The sequence below is a fragment of the Rattus norvegicus genome, chromosome 1 (assembly GCF_036323735.1).
Source record: "Rattus norvegicus strain BN/NHsdMcwi chromosome 1, GRCr8, whole genome shotgun sequence".
In the NCBI taxonomy this organism is placed as follows: Eukaryota; Metazoa; Chordata; class Mammalia; order Rodentia; family Muridae; genus Rattus; species Rattus norvegicus.
The window spans coordinates 258,462,682-258,474,501 of record NC_086019.1 but is presented as its reverse complement, the minus strand read 5'-3'; the positions used below and the strand labels follow the sequence as shown (position 1 = coordinate 258,474,501).

General features: G+C 39.5%; 2 long non-coding RNA genes across 4 annotated transcripts in view; one reads left to right on the top strand and one right to left on the bottom strand.

Moving 5' to 3' along the window:
• Positions 1-3,970: 3,970 nt before the first annotated feature.
• LOC134485245 (uncharacterized) lies at positions 3,971-7,567 on the bottom strand. The gene is made up of 3 exons (XR_010063287.1): positions 6,592-7,567; positions 5,798-5,892; positions 3,971-5,237 (listed from the first exon to the last, which is right to left on the bottom strand). It is a non-coding gene; the product is annotated as an uncharacterized LOC134485245 (long non-coding RNA).
• An 877-nt stretch (positions 7,568-8,444) lies between these two features.
• The window catches only part of LOC120100053 (uncharacterized), a 57,540-nt gene continuing 54,164 nt past the window's right edge, over positions 8,445-11,820 (top strand). For all 3 annotated transcript variants that reach the window (XR_010063286.1, XR_005499730.2, XR_010063285.1), the window contains exon 1: positions 8,445-8,664. This is a non-coding gene — a long non-coding RNA (uncharacterized LOC120100053). The remainder of the gene's footprint in view (positions 8,665-11,820) is intronic.

Below are 11,820 nucleotides of genomic sequence, written 5' to 3'. Positions count from 1 at the left end.
GGTTGCATGTCAACTTAGTAGAAAGTTCCAAATTCATCCATGCTTTAAAAATTGCCTCATGTGCACCATTAGACTGGGTCACAGAGAATGAGTAACTCATGTCTTTAAAATACAGTGCTTCCTCCAGCCACCCTGAAAGCAAGGGGCGTTAAATGCCCAAGGTTTTAAGACGGGTTAGTAGGCAGCCTCAGCACATTCGTTAGGATGGCGTAGTATTTAGTGGCAAGCAACTCTGACAATAAAGCAGCAGCAAATGACAGAGCATTAACACCAAAATGCACGTACATGTTAGTCTACCGAACAGTTATATTATATAGCTGTGTCGTCCCTCAGATAGAATATGGTAAGAGTAGCTAAAGCAGTCCTTTTCTGTGATTCTCCTATTCTGCCTTAGATTTAAGCCCATCAAGAATAAATGAAATGCATTTGGCAATTTCACATATTTTCTTGACATATAAAATTTTGAAGATAACGAATCAAACTATTAAATTGTTCTCCAGATAACTCAATAGAAAACTTTTGATGGGCTCAGTTACTAGATGACCTTGATGAAGGTAACTTTCCTACAAAAATTGAAGTTTCCTGCATCTCATTCTGAGGCTGAATCTAATTTCAATACAAATGTACTCAGAACCCATGGAAACCTGAATTGGATGCAGCTTTGGGAAGAAAGAACACAGTTGTCAACATGACCTTAGCAAGGAACACCATCTCTGATAAGTGCAGCCCAGTGAAAACCTTATTGAGGTTTAAAAACTAAAATAAAAGAAATAAAATATCTCCCTCAATAGTCCTTAAAGTGAAGGGCCTGTCAATGTGTGAAAACAAATACTTGTAATACAAGAAATATTTATTTGTTCTTTCTTTCAAAGAACTTTTGCACAGGTGTCTTACCCTCAGCCTGGGCTCACATAGAACAAAGCCCTAGGCAAACACTTACATGCAAATTATTTTTCCTATTTCTTTTCCACAGTGAATGAGAGGAGATTGGTACCAGACAACTGGTGCAAGAGAGAGACTTTCATTAGGCAATGAAAGGCAGCACTAGGAAGGTACAACTGGGTGGTGGTTATTCCAAAAACTTAAAAGCATTTTAAATTACACTTAGAACTGTCTACTGAAGAGCAGAAGGGGAGTACATTCATCTAGTGGTTTCTATCAACAATTGGTCAAGGCTATTTTTATTTGTTTGTTTACATTCCACATTTTATTCCCCTCCTGACCCACCCTCCTACTATTCCACACCCCATACCTCCCCACCCCCACCCCCAGCCTGGCTCCATGAGGATTTTCCCACCCCACCCATCCACCCTACCAGACTCCCTGGTAATCTCCCTGAGGCCTCCAGTCTCTTGAGGGTTAGGTGCATCTTCTCTGACTGAAACCTGACCCCAGAGTCCTCTGCTGTGTATGTGTTGGGGGCCTCATCTCAGCTGGTATAGGCTGCCAGGTTGGTGGTCCAGGTTAATTGACACTGCTTGCTGGTCCTCTTACAGGGTCGCCCTCCTGCTCAGCTTCTTCCAACTTTTCCCTAATTCAACCACGAGGACGCTTTTACATTGACTATTTTTCACTCTTCTGGGAGGCCAGGGAGTCAATACCGCAGGGTTCCAATTGTCACCCAAAGTTGGACTAACAAAAATGCCATGGCTGAAATGAGAGAAACAGAACCATAACCCATGTTAAATGCACCGACTTGAGTGAAAGTCTGCTCAAAACCTGCATGAAACTGGCTACAGAAATAGAGGCTTGGAATATTAGGGATGCTGGAAAAGTTTTGATGTGGTAAAGGAATGTGCAGTCCACTAGAGTGTCCCGGTCACTGCTGGCCACCTTTCTAATTTCAAATCAAATGGGCTTTGCTAATTACTTGCCCTTTTGAAATTGAATGTCAGCTTGATGGTAGACCATGAAAAATGAAAATCCTCTCCTAGCCTCAGTCGTTTTCTCTAGCTCAACCAGTTGGATTTTTAAAATGCTATCTCCAAATACGTGTCATCACACCAACGTAGGGTGTCAGTCTTCTCTGTGTCTTTCTTGTTCTTCATTTAACCTACTTTTTTTTTAAACTTAAGAAGTATCACAGTATTTTCTGAGTAGAGAAACAGATCTGAAAGAAATCCGGGTATCAGTACAGAAATAATTATACTTCTATGAGTAAGTGATGAATGCCTTGTGTATTTCTTATGCATATGTCTTTTCCATTGAAGGCCTGCATGTTTCTTTAACTGGGAGTGTAGTCAGAGCCCAGAAGTATGAAGAAAACTGCCTTGAAGTGCTGGAGAGAAACACACAGAGAGTCCAGCAGCCCTGAAATTAACCTATTGTTTTTGTTGGTTGGTTGATAGTTTTTTGTTTTTTTTTTTATTTTTATTTTTTATTGTTGCTTTGGTTTTGGTTTTGGCTTTTTTTCTTTTTTTTTTTTTTTTTTTTTTCGGAGCTGGGGACCGAACCCAGGGCCTTGTGCTTGCTAGGCAAGCACTCTACCACTGAGCTAAATCCCCAACCCCGGTTTTGGCTTTTTTTGTTTTGCTTTCATTTCCTCTGTGTGGTATGAAGGAATCCAGCAAGCTGAACATGGTGGTTCACACTTGTAAATCTAACAGGTTGGAGCCTCAGATAGGACCAATGCCATGAGTTCAAGATTAGTCTAGTCTACAGAATAAAGTCCAAGATAGCCTGAATTCCACAGTGAGATTACATCTCAAAAGTGTTATTTCTTAAAACAACACAAAGAAAGGAAGCAAAAGTGGCCAAAATCATCTTGTGCCTCAGAAACAATTTCTGATTTGTGGAGGTGGAAACAAAAGAAACAAACAAAGAAACAAACCAACCAACCAAACAAACAGATGGGCAGGCAGCAGAGGCCCAAGATCAACAGATATTCCCGGTATGAGTCGACACGGCAAAGGCAATGAAATTTGCACTGGGCATCTATTCAAAGCACCAAAGAAAATAAGTAGTTGAAGAATTTTAAGGCTAACAAACACATTCTTACATTTCCCCCAAATTGTTGAAAGAAAGACAATGCTCTGTAACTCAGGTTGAACAGAGAACAACAACTGGGTTCTAAAAATTCAGGAAATAAAATCTAATTCCTTCATAGCACACTCAAATGAAAACATCAGTGCACAGAGGAGAGGGAGGCACAGGGATGGATGTGAGTATAACACACGTATACACGTATAGAATTCTCACAGGAAAATAACAAAGAACAGACATCTTAGCTGTCCCTCGGCAAACTCAGGTCCAGAATTGGATTATACCAGTAACACTGCGGAAGATCTATTACCTAAAGTAACCCTCTATTTTCTAAAACCAAATGTTATTCTCCATAAAGACTGGAAAGAAGAGGAACTCTTAAATGTTGAATGCAAGCAGCGCGCGCGCACACACACGCAGGTGCGCACAGACACACACAAACACACGCACGCACACACATATACACTCATGTGTGAAGAGACACACACATGAGTGTACACGCACTCATACACACATGCATGCATACACACACCCACTAATCTTGGGTGATCCTGTAATATCATAAAAGTGTGTGATATTGTTTAGTAATTCATAGTTCTTGCCCCACAGTAAACATAATGAGCGGAATAAAAGAGCATCAGGAAGACATTCTCAGTTTTGGAAAATCACTCTACTGTGTGTTCTCTGAGATTGTATGTACTAGCAAAATTAACAATAGAAACTTTACTCCCTGGGCTAGCAACAGACACAAAGGTTATATCTAGAAGTTGGAAACAATCTAACATAATCAAGTTCCCTCTAAGAACTTAAAAATTTTCTTCTAGGAGAAAATGCAGAGAACTTGGAAGTCAAGAAGGGAAGAGGTACACATATGAATTTATGTACCCTCCACATTAATTGTTTAAATCTGGATAAAGACCCTTTAAGTCTGGGTTTCAGTGAACTAGATTGTTGCGGGGAGGGCAGCAATGGGGGGAGAATGGGGAGGGGAACACCCATAAGGAAGGGGAGAGGGGAGGGGGATGTTTGCCCGGAAACCGGGAAAGGGAATAACACTCGAAATGTATATAAGAAATACTCAAGTTAATAAAAAAAGTATCTGGGTTTCAAGAATTTGCTTTGAAGTGTGGTGTTTGGGAGGAACTGGTGAAGCTGGGAACTTCAGGACACGGGGAGCTCTTCGGATATTGCACTGTCTTTTCAACAAAGCCTTAGTGATCCCAGCTTCTTCCTCCCTCTGCTTCCTCTTCATGGCCTGAGCAGCCAGTTCCATTTGTCATCCCCAACACACACATTGTTACTTGTTCTCAGATCTGTCCTGGAATTAACCTCAAACACTGTTAGCTAAGAAAATTTCTATTTGTAATTTAACTACCTTAGTTATTTCGCTATGGTACCAGGAAGCCGGCTTATATCATGCCTTTGAGGGAAAATTGAGTGTGTCATTGAGGAATTTACATTTTTTCCCTTAATATAGAATATAATTATTCTCTTCCTGACTAAATTACAACACTTTGTCCCGTCTCTAAAAGTTTAGGCAATCTAAAATTGTATTTAAGTTAGCCTTAGAATTTCTGAGCAAACTGGAACTCTCCAAGAACATCGCCTGCATTAAAGTATTTCATTGGGAGCATCTTTCTTCATATTAGCAAATTTGATGCTCTGTGGATGTCTCTTGTCAGGAGTTTGAGTTCGGTTTTTTATGAACTACAATAAATTATACATACCACATATTTCATATCATTATAGCCGGAGAGTAAACCTGTCACCATGCAATTGAAAACAGGTCCTTGATTGATATAGTGCTCCGCAAGTACAGCCTGCGAAGTGGCTGACCCTCTCGGGATTTCAAAATTCTCTCATCTCAGCAGTGATTATTCACCTGCCCGTGCACCATTTTATATGACATTATTATTTTGCTGTTTGATTTAATTCGGCTAACCTGTATCAAGTATCCCCTGTGCACCTGGCACTGAATTTTGCTGGGGATCAGAGACTGATCCTGTCTTTGTGGAAGCCACAGTGTAGCAAAGCAACCAAAGGAGTGTTGATGCCTTCATTATACCTTACAATGAAAGCAAATAACAAACCCCAGGAAGTTTCAATATGGCGCAAATCACGTTTACCTTAAGATGAAGGAGAGGACCCTCGATTGTAGAAATCTAATAAAAATCACCCTGAAGTGGGTATAGTGGATTGTGTAGGAGTTTTTCAGATCACCAGACATGAAGCAATGCAAAAAGGGTACAGATGTTCTAAGATAAAATAGTAGAGGCATAAATATAGTGAGAAGTTAACGCCTGCTGTGTTGGAGGGATGGCAAATACATTCACAGTATGAATTCTTAAAAATGAGGATTAAAGGGAAGGGAAAAAACCTAGCTGTTCAGGTCAGGAAAGTCCATGCTAGGAGATATAATGTCTCAAAGCCAAACATGCCAAAATAAAACTAAAATTAGGCATTTTCTTTCCATAGTCTACAGAGCCTCTTGGTATATCCCCAATATTTTTATATTTTGGAGTCAATATCTCTGGTTTCAACTCTTAGGAAGAGACGAGTTTCAAGGGGCAGGAGTAAACTTTTGCATAATTGGCATTCCTATCCACCAAGCTCATTTTTGACTTTGGGGAAAGTAATTGGCCCTTTCCCATTGCAGTAGAGAACTAAACCTTGCCATTAAACATTCTTTTTTTTTTTTTTTTTTTTTGGTTCTTTTTTTCGGAGCTGGGGACCGAACCCAGGGCCTTGCGCTTCCTAGGTAAGCGCTCTACCACTGAACTAAATCCCCAGCCCCGCCATTAAACATTCTAACTACCTGTATAAGCAAAAGTAAATGGAGAAGATTTCAGTGTTTGAGTTGGCTCAAACTCTAGGTCTTGGAAGGCGAGAGCTAGCACAGGCAGATTTCTCCTGAAGGACAAACAGAGACATAAAGACACCAAGTCAGTGAATGAATCTGTGATACATGCCAGATGCCGCTGCCATACCCTGGATACTGTCCCTGCGCTGAGCACATCCAGATTACAGGCTGAACGACTCCATTGATTGGCAGGAGGATTTTGAAAATCCACAGTCGCTGATGGACAAGTTTCTGTACTCTGAAAAGACTTCCTTCCCTTTTTGAGCTTAGAATTCACCCTGAGTTTTTGCTGCCCAGACTGATCAGAACACAATGAAACAACAACAAAAATCCCCAAATCAGTGGGACCAACACAAGGAGAAATAAACATAATGGGGGTATCTAAGAGAAGAGCCGCTTGTTGGAACACGCACATGATTGCATGCTATTGTGCATACGCCAATAACTCATGTTTAGTGTAGTCACGGAAATCAATGTGCACCGTCAAAATGTGCAAGTACCACAAGTGTATAAGTGATGCCAAGCGACCTTTAGTGTAGTTTTAATGTTGGCAGCCAGCCATTTTGCCAGGACTCAAAGGTGCAAATGCTGGGAATGAATACTTATCAATTTGTACTGTTCTGGTATCTCTACTAGTCAATGGAGTATACATGGGCCATAATCTCACCGGTGTAACTAACAGGACCTGCCATTAGATATCTACCTCTCATCCCCACAGACAGAGATCCATGTGGCTGGGAAGAAATCACCTCTTAGAAGTCAGTGAGCAGAAATCGAGTCTCCGTTCTTCCGTCTTCTGCCTGAACCACCCAGATAGACTAACTCAAGCCAGGACTAGCACTGCAGATCTCATGTTTTCCTTCCGGGGGGAAGTTGGCCTGGAGAGCATTTAAATCAGAGGAAGGAACAGGGCCTGGGATTTTTGTTTGTTCCAAAACATTAAATATAATATTCGTTCCAATCAGCATTATATAAGGAATGGATATTTCAGTTTTCCTTTTCTATGAAGACATACATATATCACAGAAGATGTATAGGATTCTGGAGATTAAAGTTGCCAAGGCAGAGGACTAAAAGAAATGTAGTTCTCACACACCCCTCCCTGTAAACCAATAAAATTAAAAAAAGAAGAATCCATGTTAAAATATGTCTGGTGAGACTGTCATAACTGAGATGCTCAGAGAGAGGAAAAGAGGATGAAGAACCCTACTGGCATCGGTTACCATGGTACCCAGCAAGTTTTTCTGAAGAAAATACCAGCATCTCTTGTCACTGAGATTACAAATCGCCCCTTCTGAGGAGTCCTGGAGAAGATGAAGCTGCTTCAGTCACCTCCCCTTAGAAGTAGATACTTAGGAGCTACTGCAGCAGAGGAAGTGCCACTCACCCCCACACTAAAATCTTCTGATCCTAGAACCAAGGCGGCCCTCAGAGAATCTACATATAGACCAGGCTCTGCAGCTAAGCTCAGCAGTCTTACATCTCAGTAACGGAAGCCATTACCATGGTGACCTAGTATGCAATCTGTCCCGGAGACTGTGCTCACTCCCCACTCAGCAGCTCCATCGTTGCTTCACATCTCAGAAACTGCACTGCAGATCTCAGTGCACCTCAGTGAATCTCTTGTTGGGATTCATGGCTCTCCCACAAAGACGGAGGATTATAAGTCAAATGCTCTTGATGAGAAAATATTCAAAATTCCCAGAAAAACATTTCGACATCCAATTCACCAGCACATTAAAAGTATTTCCCTAGGAAGCAAAAATGAGTCACAACATGCAAGCGTATAAATGTGATATATCACATTCATAGAACGAAAGACAAACCATATAATTTCAATATAAACAGGAAAAAAATAATTTGAGAGATCTCAGCAGTCCTGCACGATTAAACACTGAATAAATGAACTATGGAAGGCATAGCCTCCAAACGATTGGCACAGTGCATGATAAATCCAGTTTATATCATATGATACTGTGAAAAGCTAAAATCATTTCCTGCTGAGACTGAATACAAAACCAGGGGGAGCTGGGGAGTGGCAAAAGAAGGAAATGTGACCTCAAACTCGGGGACAGAGTACACATACTCTGCGAGCTGCAAATCAGAAACTTCAACAATATTAATAAAATGTGAATGGCTTACAGAGATAATCCTTGATCCCCTATATGACATTTCAGACAAACTCTACTTACATAGGGACAGGATGAGTTTAACTGTAATAACACGCCTTTCTCATCATAAGTGTAAAAACTGCACCTCTTTAGACCACCTCGCCGGTCCACTTTTAAGAACAACTACTTTTTTGAGGGAAATACTTTCCTGATTTCTGCAGTTACTTCGGTTTATATATTCACACACACACACACACACACACACACACACACACACACACACACACACACACACATACACAGACTTAGAGCGAGGAGCCATAAATCAGAGAGGGCATGCAGCATTTGTCTTTCTGGATCTGGATTACCTCAGCCAATGTGTTATTTTTCAGTTCCATCCATTTACCTGCAAATAACATGATTTCATTTTCTTTAGCATGGAGTTGAATTGTGCGCATGCGCCACATGTTCAACGTCCGGGTTTCAGCTGAAGGAACTTCCGGTGGCTTTCATTTCCTCACTATTGACTCAGAAACTAGCATGACAGTGCACATGACTCAGCAACTTCTTCCGAAGCAGGACGTTAAGTTGGATAGGCATATTCCGGGGAGAAGGTAGCCGAGTCATATGAAAAACCAATGTTTCCAATTTTTGAGTATCGTCCATACTGAGTTGTCTCTGAGGACCCACCAGTTTGTAGTCCAACCAATCGTGAGTGTGGATTTTCTTTTCCTTGTTCCTTACCAGCATTTGTGGTTGGTTGATTATTTGAATCTAGCCAATATGACTAGGGCAAGAAAAAAATTTGAAATAGTTTTAAATTGTATTTCCCTATTTGTTCAGGACGTTGAACATTTTGTACAATACTTCTAAGCCATTTTTATTATGTCTTTTCAAAATATTATGTTTAAATTTGTACCCCATATTTGTTTTCCTGATTCTTTTATTTTTTGGAGGGGGTGTTCTTTATATATTATGGATATTAATACTATTTTGGCTATATAACTGGAAAAGGTTTTCTTTCACTCTGTGGGTTTATGTTTCACTCAACTGTTTCCTTTGTTGTACAGAAAGAAGCCTTTTGGCTTTATAAGGTCTTGTCAATTTGGCCTAAATCTCAAGTGCATAAAAGCGTTGTTTAGAAATGCCTTTCCTATACTTTTTCCCTATACATGAAAACTACTACAGAGATCTATAACCAACCAAAATGTAGAAAATAAGTGACTATAAGGTCACCCCTCCTAACTGTTAGATTTATAACAAACCTGATATACTGGCAGCTCAGAAGACATAAAAGTCATAGGAGCCAGAGGACCAGGTCATCTGGTATAGGACAGTGTCTTCTAGACAAGACAATGGAGCCTTAGCCATGAAATCTCAACTGCATGGCTGCTTACATAGGTACTATGTAATGATGGCACCAGAGTCATGCCAATGTAGATTGGGGAAATCTCACAAGGCCCTATACCTAGACGAATATCTATAGATAGTCGTTGGCTGATGAGAAAGGCAGTATCAATTTTCTCTAAGGATAAGCTCCTTGAGAGTTCAACCTATCCTAGTGGTCACCCTAAACACGTGTACATATGAGCAGCACAAAACAAACTCAGCAGGATATACACACATGCATATGCACACATATATATTTGCATATCTCTATGAGTGTGTGTGTGTGTGTGTGTGTGTGTGCATGTAACAATACTAACGAAGAAATTATCATGAAAGGAGACCATTGAAGAGTCTTTTCCTTAGAAATTTTATATAACAGCCATCAGGTCTATGAAAGAACTTTTCATCATAAATAGTGTTGAGATAAATGCTGATTATATCATTGGTGAGAAAAGATACTATGAAAAAATAAAGAAAAAGTGTTGGAAGAATCTAAAGAAAAGGAACCCTTTTACATTACTGATAGGAACACAACTTAGTTACAAATATGGAATACATTATTAAAGATCACTGAAGCTAATAATAGAACTAGGATATGACAGTCCCAGTGGGAATATATCAAGAGAATGTGAACTGAGTAGTGAAAGAGACTCTCAACTTCCTTATTGGTTAAGTAATTACTACAAGAGCCAAGCAAATGAAGATCCTCTGTCTAGCAACAAATATATTAATAGAGAATGAACCAATAGACATATACAATGGAATATTATGGAACCTTAAAAATGAAGGAAATCCTTTCATTGCAATTGCATGCAGGAAACCTGGGACAGACATGCTATCTACATGGGTAAGCTAAAAATGTTTAAATGGAGCAAAATACGTTAGATAGATGAGGTTAGAACATTGGAAGGCTGTGAAACTGCTTGTCAAGGGGCATACATTTCGTTTGGATACAAAGAATAAGCTCAAGAAAGACATTGCTATCATAGTGAACATAATTAATGTTTTATATTTAAATATTGTGAGGAAGATTTAAGTATTCACTTTATAAAATTATGTGAGATAATATAAAAGTTGACTTAGGCATGTGCATGCGTGTGTGTGTGTGTGTGTGTGTGTGTGTGTGTGTGTGTCATATATTACCCTATAAACACTTCCTTAAATTTGGCATAAATGCTAAGCTTGCCAGACTCCTTTCTTACAGTCACTGAGTATGGTTTATACTTGTCAATTAAAGACAAATAAATACAAGGTAAAGGATATAAATAAATAGCATTCAAATTGAGATGCAAATTTATCTACTCTGATAAGAACATTAATTTTCATTTGCATATATATAAAAGCATATTGAAACTGCTAAGCTCACAAAGATAATAAACGGACTCATGATAATGTTATTGAAAGACAGGATGAGTGTATTAAGTGTTTACTTATTTCCTTCCTGCCAGAATCCATTGAGTGCAACAATTTCACCTTAAAACATCCACTACTTTATCACTCACAACTTCTGTTTCATATGTACATGAATAATCTCCTTTCCTGTGTCCTTGGTAGCTTGTCTCCTTGGTGATTATAAGTACAATAATTTTAGACAATGGATAAAACAGTGAATATGTATACTACTCATTAGACAAAAAGTCTATTAAATAAACTGACTCATTTACTTGACAAGAGAACAAGAGAATTGTCTGCAATCACTTACTTCCATCATTTAATATGGACAAGTAGTACCTGTGCCCAGCTGGAGACTATCCTTACTGACTAGCATTCATAGGTCTGGAAGGTACTTGGCATGATAACGGAACAGAAAGTAATCAGTACCATTCAGTTTCAAACTCTGCAAACTCCAATAGCCATCTGCTGTAAGATATTCTGATACAGTAGTGGTACAAGACAGGAACCTAGTACTCCACAGTTGGACTTAAGGCTCATTCCATGGGATGGAACTCATACATGACATTGTTCAGGTGACTATGAAAACTGAAGACTAGATAGGTCATGAACACAAGGGGAAAACCTACTTCTGTTGTTTCACTAGAGGAACATGGCTGTAAAGAGTCTCTTAATGACATATTGCTATATGTAAATAAGAGCAGTGACCAGTACCCATCAGAGAAGCTTCTTGTAGTAGATGACATATAATTTACACAGGGAATCACAGTGGACAGTGTGCAGAGAATGTAGACTTCAGACCACTTATTCCTAAGGGGATTTGTTTATTTAGCCCTCCCATCAAGACTTCAGGATCTACGTGAAAGCAAAAGTGAAGGAACCAGAAATTGTAGATAACTTCAGCAAAAAAGTTCATCAGGGGTGAAATATGAACTCACAAACACCGTGGCAGCACTCAAAAGACGTATACAAGTTTAAGCCAGTCAAAAAATCCTAGCAGGGAGCAAGGAAGAGGACAATAAGTGCCACTCTTAGCCAAGATGATACTTGTAATTGATAACTGCTTGAAAGAAGAAATCCATTTTC